Here is a 17,024-nt window from a genome sequence, read left to right as displayed (position 1 = left end):
GCCAAGATTTGCAGGGAAGAAGTTTAAGTGGGAATGCAGAAAATAAATTTTTAGTGACGTGTTGCACTTCATGGTTTTGTATGGTTGAAGCACGTTGTCAACCAGCTGCGTGGAGCTTGCCATGAAAATTTTCAACAACATCCTTGAATGCCTTCATTGTGGTTTTCTCCAGTCTCACTAAAACTCTTTGAATTGCCTGTCATTGATAACCTGTTTGAGTTGTGGATCTTGGCACAAGTTATTCCGGGAAATATCTGACTCAAATATCAAAACCATTCATGGAAATGTTTGTACCATCTATTCTTGCAGTCTTGAGCCCAATAATTCTGCTTTAGCCTTGGACAGACTGTAATGTATGGATCTATGACTCCCCTTAGCACTGATTATTGACTGACAACTTACCCATGTGCTTTGATCTGTTGTCTTGTCTCTCTGCAAAGTGAATACATCAGCTAGCTTCAACTCAGTGTGATTGCATTTATTTAATTGATATGTAGTTGTACAGAGTATGAACCTAAATATCAGCGGATATCACCAGCTGCACCAACAGCTATGAGCCAATAAAATTCAGAGGAAAGGAGAGAGACAAGGAGAGGAAAGAGTGAATCAGTATAGAGAAGGCCCTCATGGACGCTAACAAAGAGATGCACGAGTAATACTGCACTGTACACTGTGAGAGACTCACTCTAGCAAAGTTAATGTCAAAGTAACATGACAATAGACTTAGTCATGAAAGTTTACAAATTTGATAGTGTTAATGAAAATTGGGAATTGTATATTGAGAGCGTTGAACTGTATTGTAATGTGAACGACATGAATGAGGAAAAGAAAGTCTCTACACTTCTTAGCTTAATGGATGTTAAAACACACAGACTTTTACCTTTAGACCAGAAGATATGGGAGCAGAATTACGCTATTTGACCCATTGCATCTGCACCATCATTTCATCATGGCTGATCCAATTTTGCTCCACCCCAATCTCCTTACATCTCCTCATATCGTTTCATGCCCCAACCAATCAAGAATTTATCAATCTCTGCGTGGTATAAATAAAGACTTGCCCTCCACAGCTGCCTGTGGCAAAGAATTCCACAGATGCATCACACTCGGGATGAAGAAATTCCTTCTCATCTCTGTTCCTCTCTTTACTGAGACTGTGACTACTGGTCTTAGACTCTCCCAAAATAGGAAACATCCTCTCCATATCTAGTCTATCAAGGCCTTTTAGCATTCAATAGGTTTCAATCGGTCACCCCTCTTCCTTCTGAATTTTAGTGAATACAGGCTCAGAGCCATCAAATGCTCTTCATATAACAAGCCATTTTGTGAATCTCCTTTGAACCCTCTTCAGTTTCAGTAATTTATTTCTAAGATATGGGATCTAAATATGCTCATAATACTCTAATTGAGGCCTCACTAGTGCTATATACAGTTTCAACATTACATCCTGACGTTTATATTCTAGTCCTCTTCAAATGAACGCTAACATTAAATTTGCATTCCTCATCACAGACTCAACCTGAAAACTAACCTTTAGGGAATTCTGCACAAGGACTCCCAAGTTCCTTTGCACCTCAGTTTTTTTCTCTCCATTTATAAACTAGTTAGCCCTTTCATTTCTACTACCAAAGTTTATGACCATACATTTCCTGACACTATATTCCATTTGCCATTTACTTGGCCATTCTCCTAATCTGACTAAGTCCAGCTGTAGCTTCTACTTCCTCAAAACTACTTGCCCCTCCATGTATCTTCATATCATCTGCAAACTTTGCAACAAAGCCATCAATTCTTTAATATTAGTGGCAAACTTACTTTCATATTCCATCTTTGCCTTCTTAATGACTTTTTAAGTTGCCTTCTGTTGGTGTTTGAAAGCTTCGCAATGATCTAACTTCCCACTAATTTTTGCTCTGTTACACATCCTCTTTTTGGCATTTATGTTGGCTTTCACTTCTCTTGTTAGCCACAGTTGTGTCATCTTTTCTTCAGGATACTTCTTCCTCTTTGGGCTGTATATATCCTGAGCCTTCCGAATTACTTCCAGAAATTCCAGCCATTGCTGCTCTGCTGTCATCCCTGCCAGTGTTCTTTTCCAATCAACTCTGGCCAACTCCTCTCTCATGCCTCTGTAATTCCCTTTACTCCACTGTAATGCTGATACAGATGGCGTTAGCTTCTCCTTCTCAAAATTCAGGTGGAATTCCATCATATTATCATCGCCTGGCCCCAGTGGTTCTTTACCTTAAGCTAGCTAATCAATTCTGTTTCCCTGCACAACACCTAATCTAGAATAGCTGATTCTCTCGTCAGTTCAAACATGAGCTCCTCTAAGACACTCTAGAAATTCCCCTTCCTGTAATCCCGCATCAACCTGACTTACCCAGTCAACCTACATATTGAACCCCCCCCCCCCATGACTATTGTAACGTTGCCCTTTAAGCATGCACTTTCTATCTCCTGTTGTACCTAGTAGACCACATCTTTACTACTATTTGGGGGTCTGTGTACGACTCCCATTAAGATCTTTTTACCCTTGCCATTCTTTCACTCTGTCCCCAATGATTCAACATCTTCTGACACTGTGTCACCTCTTCTAATGATCTGATTTCATTTTTTAACCAACAGAGCCCCCGACCCCCTCTGCCTTCCTGCCTGTCCTTTTGATACAGTGTGTATCCTTGGACATTAGGCTCTCAGCTATAATCTTTCAGCCGTGATTCAGCAATGCATGCCCATCTGTAACTGTGCTACAAGTTGATCTACCTTTATTTTATATACTGTGCACGTTCAGATTCAACACCTCCAGTCCTGTACTCACCCTTCTCGATTTTGTCTGCCTTTTATGTTGCAACTCATCCTGTTGACTGTAATTTTGCCCTATCAACAGCCTCTCCTCACTACACATTCAACTGTTTGTAAACCGGCTACCTCTGCACTATCATCCATCTTCCCTCCAGTATTTCTTGCATTGAAATGTAGGCAGCTCAGAACACTAGTCGCACTATGCTCAACCTTTTGATTCCTGACTTTATCTGCGTCCACAGCCTCTCCACGAACTCTTCTGGCACACTGGTTCACAGCCACCTGCAACTCTAGTTTAAACTCCACCATGCAGCATTAGCAAACCTTTCCACTAGGATATTAGTCCCCCTCTAGTTCAAATGCAAACTGTCCCTTCTGTACAGTTCTCACCTTCCCTGGAAGGGAGCCCAATGATCCAAAAATCTTATGCCCTCCCTCCTACACCAAATACTTAGCCATGTATTAAACTGTATAATCTTCCTAGTTCTGGCCTCACTAACACATGGCATGGGTAGCAGACTTGAGATCACAACCCTGGAGCTCCTGCCCTTTAACTTAGCATCTAACTCCCTGAACTTCCAATGCAGAACCTTGTCACTCATCCTGCCCATGTCATTGGTACCTAGATGGTACATGACTTCTGGCTGTTCACCCACCCACTTAAAAAGACAGAGGACTCGATCTGAGATATTCTGGACCTTGGGACTCATGAGGCAACATACCATCCGAAAATCTTGTTCCCACCCACAGAACCTTCTGTCCATTCCCCTAACTAATGAATCCCCCATCACCACAACATGCCTCTTCTACCCCACCCCACTTCCCTTCTGAGCTACAGAGGCAGACTAAAAACAGTTTTTCATTGGGTGTGCAAGTTAAATGGAAAATGGCGCTGATTATCTTCATTAGAGATTACATAGGCATTCTCCTCTTTGTTTAATTTTACTGTTTTGGCATTTTCGGAGACTGTTTCTGCATTCCCTAGCTTATTTTTAAGGATTAAGTCGAGACTAAACGTCCACACTACACCGGATAACTCTGTAATCGAAACTTTTTCTCTTCGCTTTTACCCTCCGTCCACACTAAAACGGTGTTTTCATCCCCCGAAAATGGAGAGTTTCAGAAATGCTCTCCAGAGTGTGTAATTTTGAAAACGCTGGATTGGCCAGAGCAGAGTGGACAGGGTAACCGGAGAAATCCAAAAATGCAATCATGACGTGCCGGAACAGATGGTGACAGCAGTGCACCATTTCATTGTTTTCTTGAATGCAACTTAACAATTTCAGAACAGACAGCAACGAGACTGAAGCCAGAAGAGTTAGAAATGTACTCACCAAATACTTTGACCCATAACTTACTGAATAAATAAGTATACTCACTTTGCCCTGTTTTCCATCCTTGCTCGTATGAAGGTGGTTTACAAGTACTTTTCTGACAATAGATGTGTAGCAGCCTTATGTAACGTTGTATGGAAATACAAGATAACACTGATGCAGACATGTTTTATACATTTAACAAGGGGCTTTATTAATGCAACAGAGTTCATCAGTTTTTCAATGTTCTTCATCAGCCAGGTCACACTGTCTGTGAGCTCCCTGTCGGTTGCCTCCATACGCTCCAGTATTTGTTTTTTTTTTAGCTTTAACTTCTCCTGCGCGAGAACCAACAGCAGTCCGTCGTTGAAGTTTTTCTAGTCTGTAACTGAACAAACGTGCTCCAAGTCTTTCACGGCAAGATTCGACACCAAACATGTCGCTTGTTTTCGGTAGATGTGTCCTGTGTGTGCACAGTAGGAGGAGATTCACCAAAATATCTGTTTTAATGTGGACAGAGATATTTTTAAAAATGCTTAGTATGGACACCTATTGTTTTTACATGAAACCAGCGTTTTCAAAATTATCCAGTCTAGTGTGGACGTAGCCTCAGTGCCAGAGACCCGCCCGCTGTGACTTTCCTCTGTTATGTCATACCCGCAAACAGTATCCAAAGTGATATACCTGTTGCTAAGGGGGACGCCCACAGGGATACTCTGCATTGGCTCCTTAACCCTTTTCCCTTTCCTGACTGTCACCCAATTTCCTGTGTCCTGCACCTTGGGTGTAACTACCTCACTGCATGTCTTATCTATCACTCCTTCAGTATTCCAAATCATCTGGATTTCATCCGGTTCAGGCTCCAACTCCTTAACGTGGTTTGTTAGAAGCTGCAGCTGGATGTACTTCTCACAGTTGTAGTGGTCAGGGCCACTGTAGGTCTCCCTGCCTTCCCACACCCTGCAAGAGAAACATTTCATTACCCTACCTGGCATCTCTTCTCTGAGCAGATGTAAAGAAAAGGAGGAAAAACTTGTGCTTTCCTTTGCTTTCTCTAGCTGAAGCCTCACTTCAAGGAAGCCTTGTAGAGCTAAAGCCTGACGATGACCACTCAGACAATGGCCGCCGCATTTGCTACTCTCTTCCTTTCACTTGCTCTTACCAATCAATCCCAGATGCTGACTGGTCACTGGTCAAATTTCTGTTATGCTGCCGCATCCCACTACTGCCTTTCACCTCAGGCAGTGGACTCGGTTGAAGTTCCCTCCTCTCCAAAGTTCCAATGCCTGGACTGGCCATTGGTCAAAGCTCTATTATGCAACTTAATCAAGCAACGCTTTTTAAACACAAGGCAGTTCAAAATCCTTTGCATAGATATAAAAATCAAACAGCAAATTTCAGAAAATTTAGAAGAAAATAAAATCACAACAAATATAGATACGATTGACAGACGTTACAATGCGGGAGATTCTAATTAAAAACTACAGAGAAAAGAAAGTGTTTAAGCCTTGAGGCTTAAAGAGGAGGAATTTAAGGTGGGGGGTTATATGGGAGGCAGGGTTTGAGGGTCGGCAAAACATTGTGGGCCGAAGGGCCTGTAATGTTCTGTACTATTCTATGTTCTATGTTCTATATATATAAGAGCTTAAAGTTAGGGCAGACTTCAGATCCTCTAGGAGGTTGTTCCAGATTCGCAGAGCATAGTAAGTAAAAGCTGCTTCACCATGTTTAGTTTTGACCCTGGGGACGGTAAGCAGACCCACCCCAGTCAACCTGAGAGCCCGGGAAGGTTCATAACACAGCAGGAGATCGGAGATGTATTTTGGCCCTGGACCATTCAGTGCTTTATAAACCAGTAGTAATATTTTAAAGTCAGTCCTCTGATGGACAGGAAGCCAGATGTAATGATCTGAGAACTGAAGTGATACGTTCCACTTTCCGGGTCTTAGTGAGGTGTCTAGCTGCAGTGTTCTGAATGAACTGCAGCTGTCTGAGGGATATTTTACGGAGACCTGTGAAAATGCCATTACAGTAGTCAAGCCGATGAAAAATAAATGTATGGATGAGTTTTTCTCAATCTTACTGAGACATGAGTCCTTTAACTCTCGTTATATTTTAAGATGGCAGTAGGCTGACTTTGTAATTGTCTTAATGTGGCAGTTAAAATTTCAGTCGGAGTCCATCACAACACCAAGATTTCTGGCTTGGTTTGTAGACTTGGTTTGTTGGGATTCATACTGAGCACTGACTTTTAATCATACTTTTTTGGCACCAAAAGCAATTAGTTCAGTTTTCTCTCTGTTTAACTGAAGGAAATTATGGCTCATCCAACCAGTGAGTTGTCCAATACAGTTCTTTAGTTATGGTATGGGACCATTGCCACTTGATGACACTGTAATATAAATCTGAGAGTCATCCACATAATTAAGGTTAGGTATTTTGTTGCTTACCATGATTTGAGCTAGAGGGAGCACATGTACAGTATGCTAAACAGAAGAGCCCCTAGTATAGATCCTTGAGGCACTCTGCATGCCATTTTTGTTCGGTCAGATACACAGCTACTAATCAATACAAACTAGTTCCTCCCCCGTAAGTACAATTTAAACTACTTTAGGATTGTACCAGAAAGTCCCACCCAGTCTTCCAGTCTGTCCAGTAATATGCCATGGTCAACTATGTCAAAAGCAGCAATGAAATCCAGTAAAACCAAAACTGAAATTTTATCATCATCGTGGTTTAAGCAGATGTCATTTAAAACCTTCGCCAGAACGGCCTCAGTGCTTAGTGCTGTCAAAATCTGGACTGGAAAACATCGATACAGTTGCTTAGTGCCAAAAAGCTGTTAAGTTGCTGATAAACAACCTTTTCAATGATTTTACTTAAACATGGTAAGTTTGATATAGGCCTGTAGTTGTTATTTACTGAGGCATCCAGGTTGTTCTTTTTTTTTAACAGGGGCTTAATAACTTCAGTTTTCAGGGCTTTTGGGAAGCAGCCTGACAGAAGAGAAGTGCTGACTATTTGCAGAGTGTCTGGCGCTGTGCAACTAAAAACATTTTTGAAAAAGCTTGTAGGTAAAAGGTCAAGGGAACAGGAGGAGGATTTCATATGTAGTACAAATTTTTCTCAAGTTTTGACTCAGTAAGTTTGAATTGTGTCATCTTAATTAAATGAGTTCTAAGTGAGTGAAAGGATGACACTGAATTGTGACTTGATGCAGAGACACTGACAGCATGTCTAATCTTCTGAATTTTGTCAGTAAAAAAGAACACAAGGTCATTACGTGACTTTGTAGAGAGAAGTTCAGGTGTTACTGACAACTGTAGCAAAAAAGGCACGTGCGTTATTGCTGTTTATAATATCTGAAGAAGGACTGCCTTGCCTGTTGGAACTCTACATTAAAGGTGCAAAGAGTTTCTTTATAAATGTCGTAATAGACCTGGAGTTTTGTTTTCCGACACCTGCATTCAGCTTTTCAATGCTCTTTTTGGGAGCTTAACCGGTGAGGTGTTTCTCCATGGTGCTTTTCCTTCCCAGAAAATACTTTTACTGTTGTGGGGGTGATTGCATAATGACATCAGTACTTAGAGATGAGATGGTCTACAAGATTACTGACAGAGGCCGGAGAGAAGGCTGTTGTGGGAGAAAAGGCCGGTGTGAATAACACTGTTGGTGTTTTTCAGTGATATATTGTTTGGTGATGACCTCAGTTTGAGTGCTAATGAATAAAGATAGAGTAATTTTAAAGAAAATACAGAAATTGTCAGAAAGAGCAATATCGGGTACTTGAACCTCAGAAGTGTTTAGACCTTTGGAAATGACTAGGCCAGGAGTATGGCCCTTGCAGTGTTTGAACCCTCTCACATTCTGTGTCACTCCATAGTTGTCTTCGATGCAAGACAGTTCTTTAGCATCACTGACTTCAGGGTTATAAACATGAATATTAAAATCAACAACAATCACTACTCAGTTAAAGTCAAAGCTGTTATGCTACATCTCCGGCAACAATGAATATAGAATTGAGACAGGTTTTTTATAAACAAATAAACATTTTATTAAACTCTGCTCAACAAAAAAAAAATGAAAAGTAAACAAATGACTAACTTAACCGGAAGTTAACTGCTATACAGCAACTCAAACAGTTCTTAAAGAGGTAAATGCGAACAGAGTCTTAAATGTGGCAAATGCAAAAGTCTCTGTTTTATACAGTCAATTAGGAGAGACTTTCCTGAAGTAATGATTTCCTTGACAACATGACATTAACGGCTTAAAGGAGCTGACCTTTTCTTGACGAATAACACTGCACAACCCTTTCTGCTCTTACAGGCAGGGGCTATCTCAGATGCAGGTCACTACTTCCCTGAACGAAGATCCAATAAGGTCGATCCTGTATTAAACCGCCGAACTTTACTCGATCATTCGGGTTCCCGTACTTCACGTCTTCACTCTCCAATACTTAGACTTTAAAATTAAATCAAAGATACATCAAACATAACTGCCAGCGATGATCAAAACTGCCATCACAATTCTGTATCTTACAGTAGAAAGTAGAACTTCACTTTAAAACGAAACTGCGTTATGAGACCAAATACGCAGCATAACGGAGTAACTGACGAATTGAACAATGACTCAACACAGAACTCCTGCATCACAGCAGGCTTTCCAGTTTTACACCTGTTGAGAGCAGGTCATCACATGACCTCACACTGGCGGGAAATTACATCACCCCACCATCACAAGACCATTACATCACACTCACCAGATACTCAATTACATCATGGTCATAAGACAGTCACAAGATACCCACGGGGTATGTAACAATGCTAATAATAGACCGTAAGTCATCAAAGAAGTTTGCAAAATATTTGGTGGCCTGTATATAGTTAAAAATAAAGCACAACAGGAGGATTTCAACTAAAGAGCAAAACAATCAATAGATGCATATGTTCCATATGATATCTGCTTACACTGATAAGAATTATTAAACAGAATGGCTATTCCTCTGCCTCATTTCATTACCCTGGTCTCACTTATAAAACTGAAACTAGGAGGAGCTGATTAAAGATGAGAACTGCTGCACTGTTGTTTTGGTTTAGCCAAATCTCTGTTAGTAACATGAAATCAAGGCTCTGCCTGATGATTAAGTCATTAATTAAAAGTAATTTGCCAGTCAAAGACCTAACATTTTAGTAAGGCTCGGTTTAATGCGTTAAGACCATCTTCTGGATTTGACTTTGGCTGACATGGGACAGTTATCAAGCTTTGAAAGTGTGCAGTGTGCACTGGAGGCACTTTGATAGTTCTGTTTCTTATCAGAACAGCAATGTTGGAGGTCACGGGAAAAAACAGGAAAAACAGCAGATCCCGCTCTGCTATCGGAGCAGTAAGGCACCTATTTGGGTCCCGCTCTGCTATCAGAGCGTAGTCACACATAGGGGCTCCTCAGAGTGCAATATCAGATCCTGAAAAGCCAGCAAGCAGGACATTTGAAAAAAATTGTTGCAGTTTTACAAAATTACTTGAGCCCTAAACCACTAATAACAGCTGACATATTTAGGTTTCACAAAAGGAACCAGTGAAAGGATGAAAACATTTCTGAATACATTGCAGTACTGCACAAACTTACGCAATATTGTAATTTTAGAGATGGACTTTCTGATGCATTAGGAGACAGACTTGTAGGTAGCATACATAGTCAAAGCACTCAAAACAAGCTACTATCAGAAAGAGACCTAACCTTAGAACAGGCATTGACCATTGCAATATTGTTAGAGATTGCTGCAAAGGATGTGGCAGAACTACAGAAAAATAATTTAGAATGTGAAATGCAGAAAATGCCCTGAATGGTGCAAAAGGCCAAAAATGTTATTGATGCAGCAAATCCTTCCATGGTGCAAATGACTGTTGGTTCAAAGAAAAAGTTTACAGTGTCACAGACAAGGTCACATAATGAGAGTGTGCAAGTCAGATAAAAAGCACAACCAAAAAGACAAACCACACAGTATAAAAAGTTTCAAATACAAAACTAAGCATGTGCACAAAATAATTGAATGAGAAACTGAAACAGACAACACAGAGTCTGACAAAGGTGAGCTGCCGTGCCTAGAACTGCATGGCATTACTGAAGCAGATCACAAAATCATATGGATCACAACAGATATGTCTGCTGCAAAACTGAAAATGGAGCTGGATATGGGGTCAGCTTTGTCTATATTTCCGAGGCTATCTATAACAGTCTGTTTTCTAAGTCACCACTAGAAAAGACTTCAGAGATGCTGAAGACCTACACAGGTGAAAAAGTGTCTCCCAAAGGCAAACTAAAAGTAAAGGTGATGGATGGAGGCAAAATACAGCAGTTAGAGCTTTATGTGTTGAAAAATGGAAGGCCAGCAGTTTTTGGACATGGATGGTTCAGAAAAGTCCAACTAGACTGGTGCACGTTCAAAGCTCTCAGTGTGTCATCAACAGACAACTGCAGCCCAAATGATGCATTAAACAGAAACTATCACAGTTGCTTAATGCTAATGAGAAGGTGTTTGAGAGGGAGACTGGGAAACTCAAAAGCACGAAGGCCAGAATTGAACTGGATTAAACAGCAACACCAAGATTCCATAAAGTGTGTCCAGTGTCTTATGCACTACATCCTAAAGTGGATGCTGAGCTTCAGAGCTTGCAGACATCTGGAGTTCTCTCCAAGGTTGTTTGGAAAAATTGCGCCATGTCCATTGTCCCTGTGATCAAGAAAGAGAAGGCTAGAGCTATTCACAAATGCAGGGACTTCAAAGTGAGCATCCGCCCACACTGCATACTGTGGATTGTGCCCTGCCATGAATAGAAGACATTCTTGCTTCTTTGACATTTTTGCATCAAAGATTGACTTGTCACAAGCCTATCTGCAAATGGAGATTGAGGAGTCAAGCAGGACATTTCTCACAAACAACATGCACAAGGGACTGTTCCAGTATAATCGTCTTGTCTTCAACATCGCATCAGCTCCAGCAAGTTGTCAAAGAACAATCAATCAAGTGCTCCAAGATACACCAGGAACACAATGTTACCTTGTTGACATCATTGTGACTGGCAAGAATGATGAAGAACAGAACCTTGGTAAAGTGCTTACCAGGCTGAGTGAGTATGGTCTGCCAGCAAAGAGAGAGAAATGTGAGTTTTTCAAGGATGAAATCTCATATTATGGACATTTCATTGACAAGCATGGCTTAAATAAATATCAAGAGAAGAATGAAGCAGTCCTGCAGACACCCAAACTAGAAAATGTGCCACAACTCAGGTCATACTTGGGCCTTGTAAACTACCACCAGTTTCTTCCAAACATTGCTACAGTTCTGCACTCATTGAACGCACTGTTATAGGCTGTAAAGTAGGAATGGTCAGAAAGATATGAAAGAGTATTCCAGGAAACAAAAAGACTAATGACATCAGTTGATCTGCTCCCCCATTATGACACACCCTTGCCCATCAGATTGGTGTGTGATGCATCCCCTTATGGCATTGGAGCTGTTTTGTTGCACACTATGAAAGATGGATCTGAATGTATGATAGCATTTGCTTCAAGATCACTGATGACTGCAGAACGCAACAATGCACGGATCGACCAAGAGGCCCTTAGTCTAATATGGGGAGTAAAGAATTTCCACCAATACCTCCAATGGAGGAAAGTTTACGCTCATGGCTGATACTTTCCTCCCCCTCTTTAGCCCCACTCCCTGGCCTTCTCCCCATAACTTTTAATGCCATGTCCAATCAAGAACCTCTCAAGTTCTGCCTTAAATGCACCCAATGACCTGACCTCCACAGCTGCCTGTGGTAACAAATTCCACAAATTCACCACCTTCTAGCTAAAGAGATTTCTCCACATCTGTTTTAAATGGATGCCCTTTATCCTGAGGCTGTGTCCTCTTGTCCTAGACCCCCCCCCCACCACCATGGGAAACATCCTTCCCACATCTACTCTGTCTAGGCCTTTCAACATTTGAAAGGTTTCAATGAAATCTTCCCTCATCCTTCTAAATTCCAACAAGTACAGACCCATCAACATTTCTCATATTTTCATTCCTAGAATCACCCTTGTGATCCTCCTTCTCTGAACACTTTCCAAAGGCAACACATCTTTTCTTAGATGAAGAGCCCAAAACTATTCATGATACTCAAGGTATCCCTGCTACATCACATCCCTGCTCTTGCATTCGAGACCACTTGAAATGAATGCTAACATGGCATTTGCCTTCCTCACCACCAACTCAACCAGCAAGTTAGCCTTTAGGGTGTTCTGCACAAAGACTTCCAAGTCCCTTTTGCATCTCAGATTTTTGGATTTTCTCCCTGTTTAGAAAATAATCTGCACATTTATTTCCACTACCAAAGTAAGTCACCATGCATTTTCCAACACGTATTTTGTTTGCCACTTTCTTGCCCATTCTCCTAATCTAAGTCTTTCTGCAGCTTATCTGTTTCCTCAACATTATCTGCTGCTCCACCAATCTTCATATCAGCTGCAAACTTGACAACAAAGCCAACTATTCCATCATCTAAATCATTGATATACTGCATAAGAAGAAGCGGTCCCAACACGGACCCCTATGGAACACCCCTAATCACTAGCAGCCAACCAGAAAAGGATCCTTTTATTCCCACTCACTGTCTTTTACCAATCAGCTAATGCTCTAACCATGCCAGTAACTTTCCTGTAATTCCATCTCTTAACTGGCTCTTAACTTGGCAAACAGCCTCATATGTGACACCTTGTTAAAGGCCTTCTGATAGTCCAAATATACAACACCACAGCATCCTTTACCTATCCTACCTGTAGTCTCCTCAATGAATTCCAACAGATTCATCAGGCAGGATTTTCCCTTAAGGAAGCAATGCTGACTTTGTCCTATCTTGCCCTGTGTCACCAAGTACTCCATCACCTCATCCTTAACAATTAACACCAACATCTTTCCAACCACTGAGATCAAGCTAACTGGTCTATCATTTTCTTTCTGCTGCCTTCCTCCTTAAAGAGTGGAGTGGCATTTGCCGGTACCATGTCAATGATTTTTGAAAGATCTAACTAATGCCTCCACAATCTCTACCATTATCTCTTTCAGAACCCTAGGGTGCAGTTCATCTGATCTGGGTGACTTATGAATCCCAGCAATGTCTGCTACCCATTTATAATATTGGGCACTTTTCCTTGGAGCCCACTCTAATGACAAAGTTGATGGCTTGTCATGTCTTCCACTGTTGGCAACTGAAGAAGAAAAGTTTTCATTCTGTGACCAAGCAGAGGTGTTTCACACAGCATTGGTGGACCAGGTTCCTATAACAAGTTCTGAAGTACAAAGCGAAACAAGGAATGACCCGACATCGTCAAAAGTCAATGGCATCATCGTGCAAGGATGGTGAGATGAGAAGAACTGCCTGTATGTCAAAGGAAGCTGACATGTGGATCTCGTGTTGTGGTTCCCTCTAAACTATGCAGTATGGTGTTAGAAAAACTAGCATGAAGGACACCTGGGTACAGTCAAGATGAAGAGGCTCACCTGAAGCTACGAGTGGTATAGATGAACAGATTGAAGACTTAATGAAAAGCTGTTCGGGATACCACAAAGTTAAAGATGCACCCCCACAGGCACCGTTACACCTGTGGGAGTGGCTGTCGTCACCATGGCAAAGAGTACATATTGATTTTGCTGGGCCATTCATAGTCTCTATGTTTCTGATGCTCATTGGAAGTGGCTGGAGGTCATACCAATGAAGTCAACCACTTTAGAAAAGATGGTTTCTGCTCTGAGGATGACCTCTAGAAATGGCTTACTGAACAAATTGTGAGTGATGACAGACCACAATACACATCGGAAGAGTTCAGACTATTCATGAAGAAAAATGGTATCAGACGTTTCAAGTCAGCTCCTCACCACTCAGCAACAAATGGGTTAGCTAAAAAGTTTATCCAAACCTTCAAGAAGTCCATTAATGTTATGGACAAGGAGGACATTTCTCTGCAGCATAAGGCAGATAATGTACTTTTTATGTATTGGAACTCTGTTCATGTGACAAAAATCAAACCCCTGCAGTGCTGTTCATGAACAGGAATCTGAGATCTCACATAGACATCCTAAAACCAGATCTATGAAGGGAAGTGCAGAATAAACAGTTGAGCCAGTTGCCAAGTAAATCAGCAAGGAACGTTGAGGTTGGACAGGAAGTCCTAGTGCAGGATTACTGAGAAGACAAGCGGACACCCGGTAGGATAGCTACAAGAACTGGACCAATGTTGTACACAGTGGATGTTGGAGATCATACATGGAGATGTTATGTGGACCGGATACTGGATGCTCAACCGAATCTCAGTGATGATCATGTCACCAACAGCAATGTGACACCTGCAAGAGAGAAAGTCGTGTTTGACAAGACACCGGCAAAATCTGATGCCACTCCACTGGTCCAAAGGCACTATCCTAAAAGAAACAAAGCATCACCCAAAAGACCTATTCTTCAGTGTAATGAAGTTAATTATGGACTGTTATTGTGAAAGCATGTTTTTTTGAGTATGATTTGTTAAAGGGAAATTGAATGTTTTGTTACATAGACATTTATTTTACATTAATCTCAAGGGGGAGGAGGTGTAATATATGGATCTATTTCTTTTAGTGCAATGACTCCCCTTGGCACTGATTATTGACTGATAACTATACGTGTCAGTTGATCTGTTGTTCTTTCTGTCTGCAAAGTGAATACACCAGTTAACCTCATCTTTGCATGGGTGCTTTCATTTAGTTAATATGTAGCTGTAGAGACACAACACAAGACCAGTTATTTAACTCATATTAAGTTAACAGATGAGGGTCACCATAAAGTGTTCGAAATCTGTATCAGTATCAGTATAATTTTCCATTCCTGACGTGCATCGTGGCATCTTTGTCTGCCCCCTTGAGACCTCATGTGTCTCATGGCTTTGGCACTGGAAGACTGTCATCATGTGGCACAGGTCTCATGGCTGAAGGGAGACTGGTGTATTCAATGGATTTCTCGTTTTTTAGCAGAGAAACAAGACACACTGGTCAGACAGAAGTAGCACTCTGTCATATGATCCTTCTGCTCTTGCCGTGTCATCGGCACAGCGAAAGGCATTGACTTCCCAGTACCTCTGAGCAACAAATGTGAGGAGCCCAGGTTTATCTTGGTCGCCAATTTTACATCCAAAGTAGACCTCATAGGCTTTCTTAATAAGAGGTGTCATGCTCTGCATTTGAGATTTAAGCATATACCCGCCACAAATATAGCAGGGAATATTATAGCTGTTGCAACATTGGTGACATATTTTGCTATCACAATTACTCCTGAAAATACAATTACCTTATTATATTGCGCACACACAATATGCTATGCACATAGAGTATGCGTATCAATGTGATCGCAAATCAATACACGTTTAAACACAGTACATAGAACAGTGTGTGTGTGATGTTTTTATAGCCTTTCTAAAACCTGTCCTGTCATGCAGCACCTGCCCTGCCTAAGCATACCCGGCCAAGGTAGAAAACCTTTCAGTCTATATTGTGGGTAACATTTTAATTGACTTGAACTATGAATTGAAATATCAAACATAAGCGTCATATAGAAAATTCACGGTGATCTTCATGATCATCAACCCAAATCCATTAGATAAACCCAAAAGTATTCAGGAAGCAAAATCATTGTTGTCCATTATTGCTGATTAGATTCAAATTATTTATGTAAAATTAAAATAAAAACAGCATGGATAAGAACTAGTAAACAATGGTTATTGATTAATAAAGTGACACCACAATTAGCAGACTTATTGTATTGTACAGAGCTTAGCACTAAGATGAAACTTCCCTCTGAAATAGCCTAACAAATCACATAATTGCATCACAACACTGTGAGAATTTATTGCAGTTAAGCTGGATAGACCAACTGAAACAGACCAAGATGCTGGAGCTGAAACAGGCACACCCAGTCTTCTGAGCCCAGAAAACCCTTCCACACTACCATATGGGGATGTGCCAGATCTGGGAGAGTTGCATCGTAAATGAGCCAATAAAAAGCTTGCCTTAGAGACAGATACTACCTTTCAATCAATAAAGCACACAAGATCAATAACTGTACCTAAGTAAGTTGTCCTACAGGTAAGACAGCCACTGGGGTGTCTGGCACTGTGAATATGGAAGGATGTCAGATTCAGACTGTGTGCACCTGCAAGGAAATGAATCTCCAAGTTGATTCGGTATACATGCTTTGATGATAAATTTACTTTGAACTTTGAACTCATGGAGAGATACACTCAAAATGCTGGAGGAACTCAGAAGTTAGGCAGCATCTATGGAGGGGAATGAACAGTCAATGATTCGATGCGAGACCCTTTATCTGGACAGGATAGGAAGGGTGAAAGAAGGTGGTGGGAGAGGAGAAGCATAAACTGGCATGTGAGAGGTGAGACCAGGTGAGGAGGAAACAACAAGGAAACAGGTATTTTGGCCATTAAATCCATCATGACCAGCAATCAGCTATTTACACTAATCCTAAACTAATACCAGTTTTATTCACCCTACTTTCCCATCAGCTACGCTCCTGATTTTGAGGCCGAATTTTGACCCAATGCATTGGTAGTTCTTCTCTTCCCATAAGCTGTAATGAACTCTCCAAGCCTTTGCTGGGAGCTGGAGAGCGTTTGGCTCCTAGGTTTCATTATTGTGCTATTAGCTTCCTGATTCAGGGTTTAAAGATTCAATTCAAATACGCACATTTATTATCAAAGTATGTATGCGGTATACAACCCAGAGACCTGTCCTCCTACAGACAGCCACAAAACCAAGAAAGAATGGAGCCTGTTAAAAGAAAAATGGCAAAGCCCGAACATACCAAAAAGAGAACAAATTC

At 41.2% G+C, this 17,024-nt stretch overlaps 1 long non-coding RNA gene across 1 annotated transcript in view; it reads right to left on the bottom strand.

The window, feature by feature from the left end:
• Window positions 1–4,522: 4,522 nt before the first annotated feature.
• Window positions 4,523–17,024, bottom strand: part of LOC132390731 (uncharacterized) — a 53,808-nt gene continuing 41,306 nt past the window's right edge. The window contains exon 3 of the long non-coding RNA XR_009510993.1: window positions 4,523–4,581. This is a non-coding gene — a long non-coding RNA (uncharacterized LOC132390731). The remainder of the gene's footprint in view (window positions 4,582–17,024) is intronic.

This window comes from Hypanus sabinus, chromosome 3 (genome assembly GCF_030144855.1).
Source record: "Hypanus sabinus isolate sHypSab1 chromosome 3, sHypSab1.hap1, whole genome shotgun sequence".
Classification (NCBI taxonomy): domain Eukaryota; kingdom Metazoa; phylum Chordata; class Chondrichthyes; order Myliobatiformes; family Dasyatidae; genus Hypanus; species Hypanus sabinus.
This window is presented reverse-complemented; position numbering and strand designations above follow the sequence as displayed.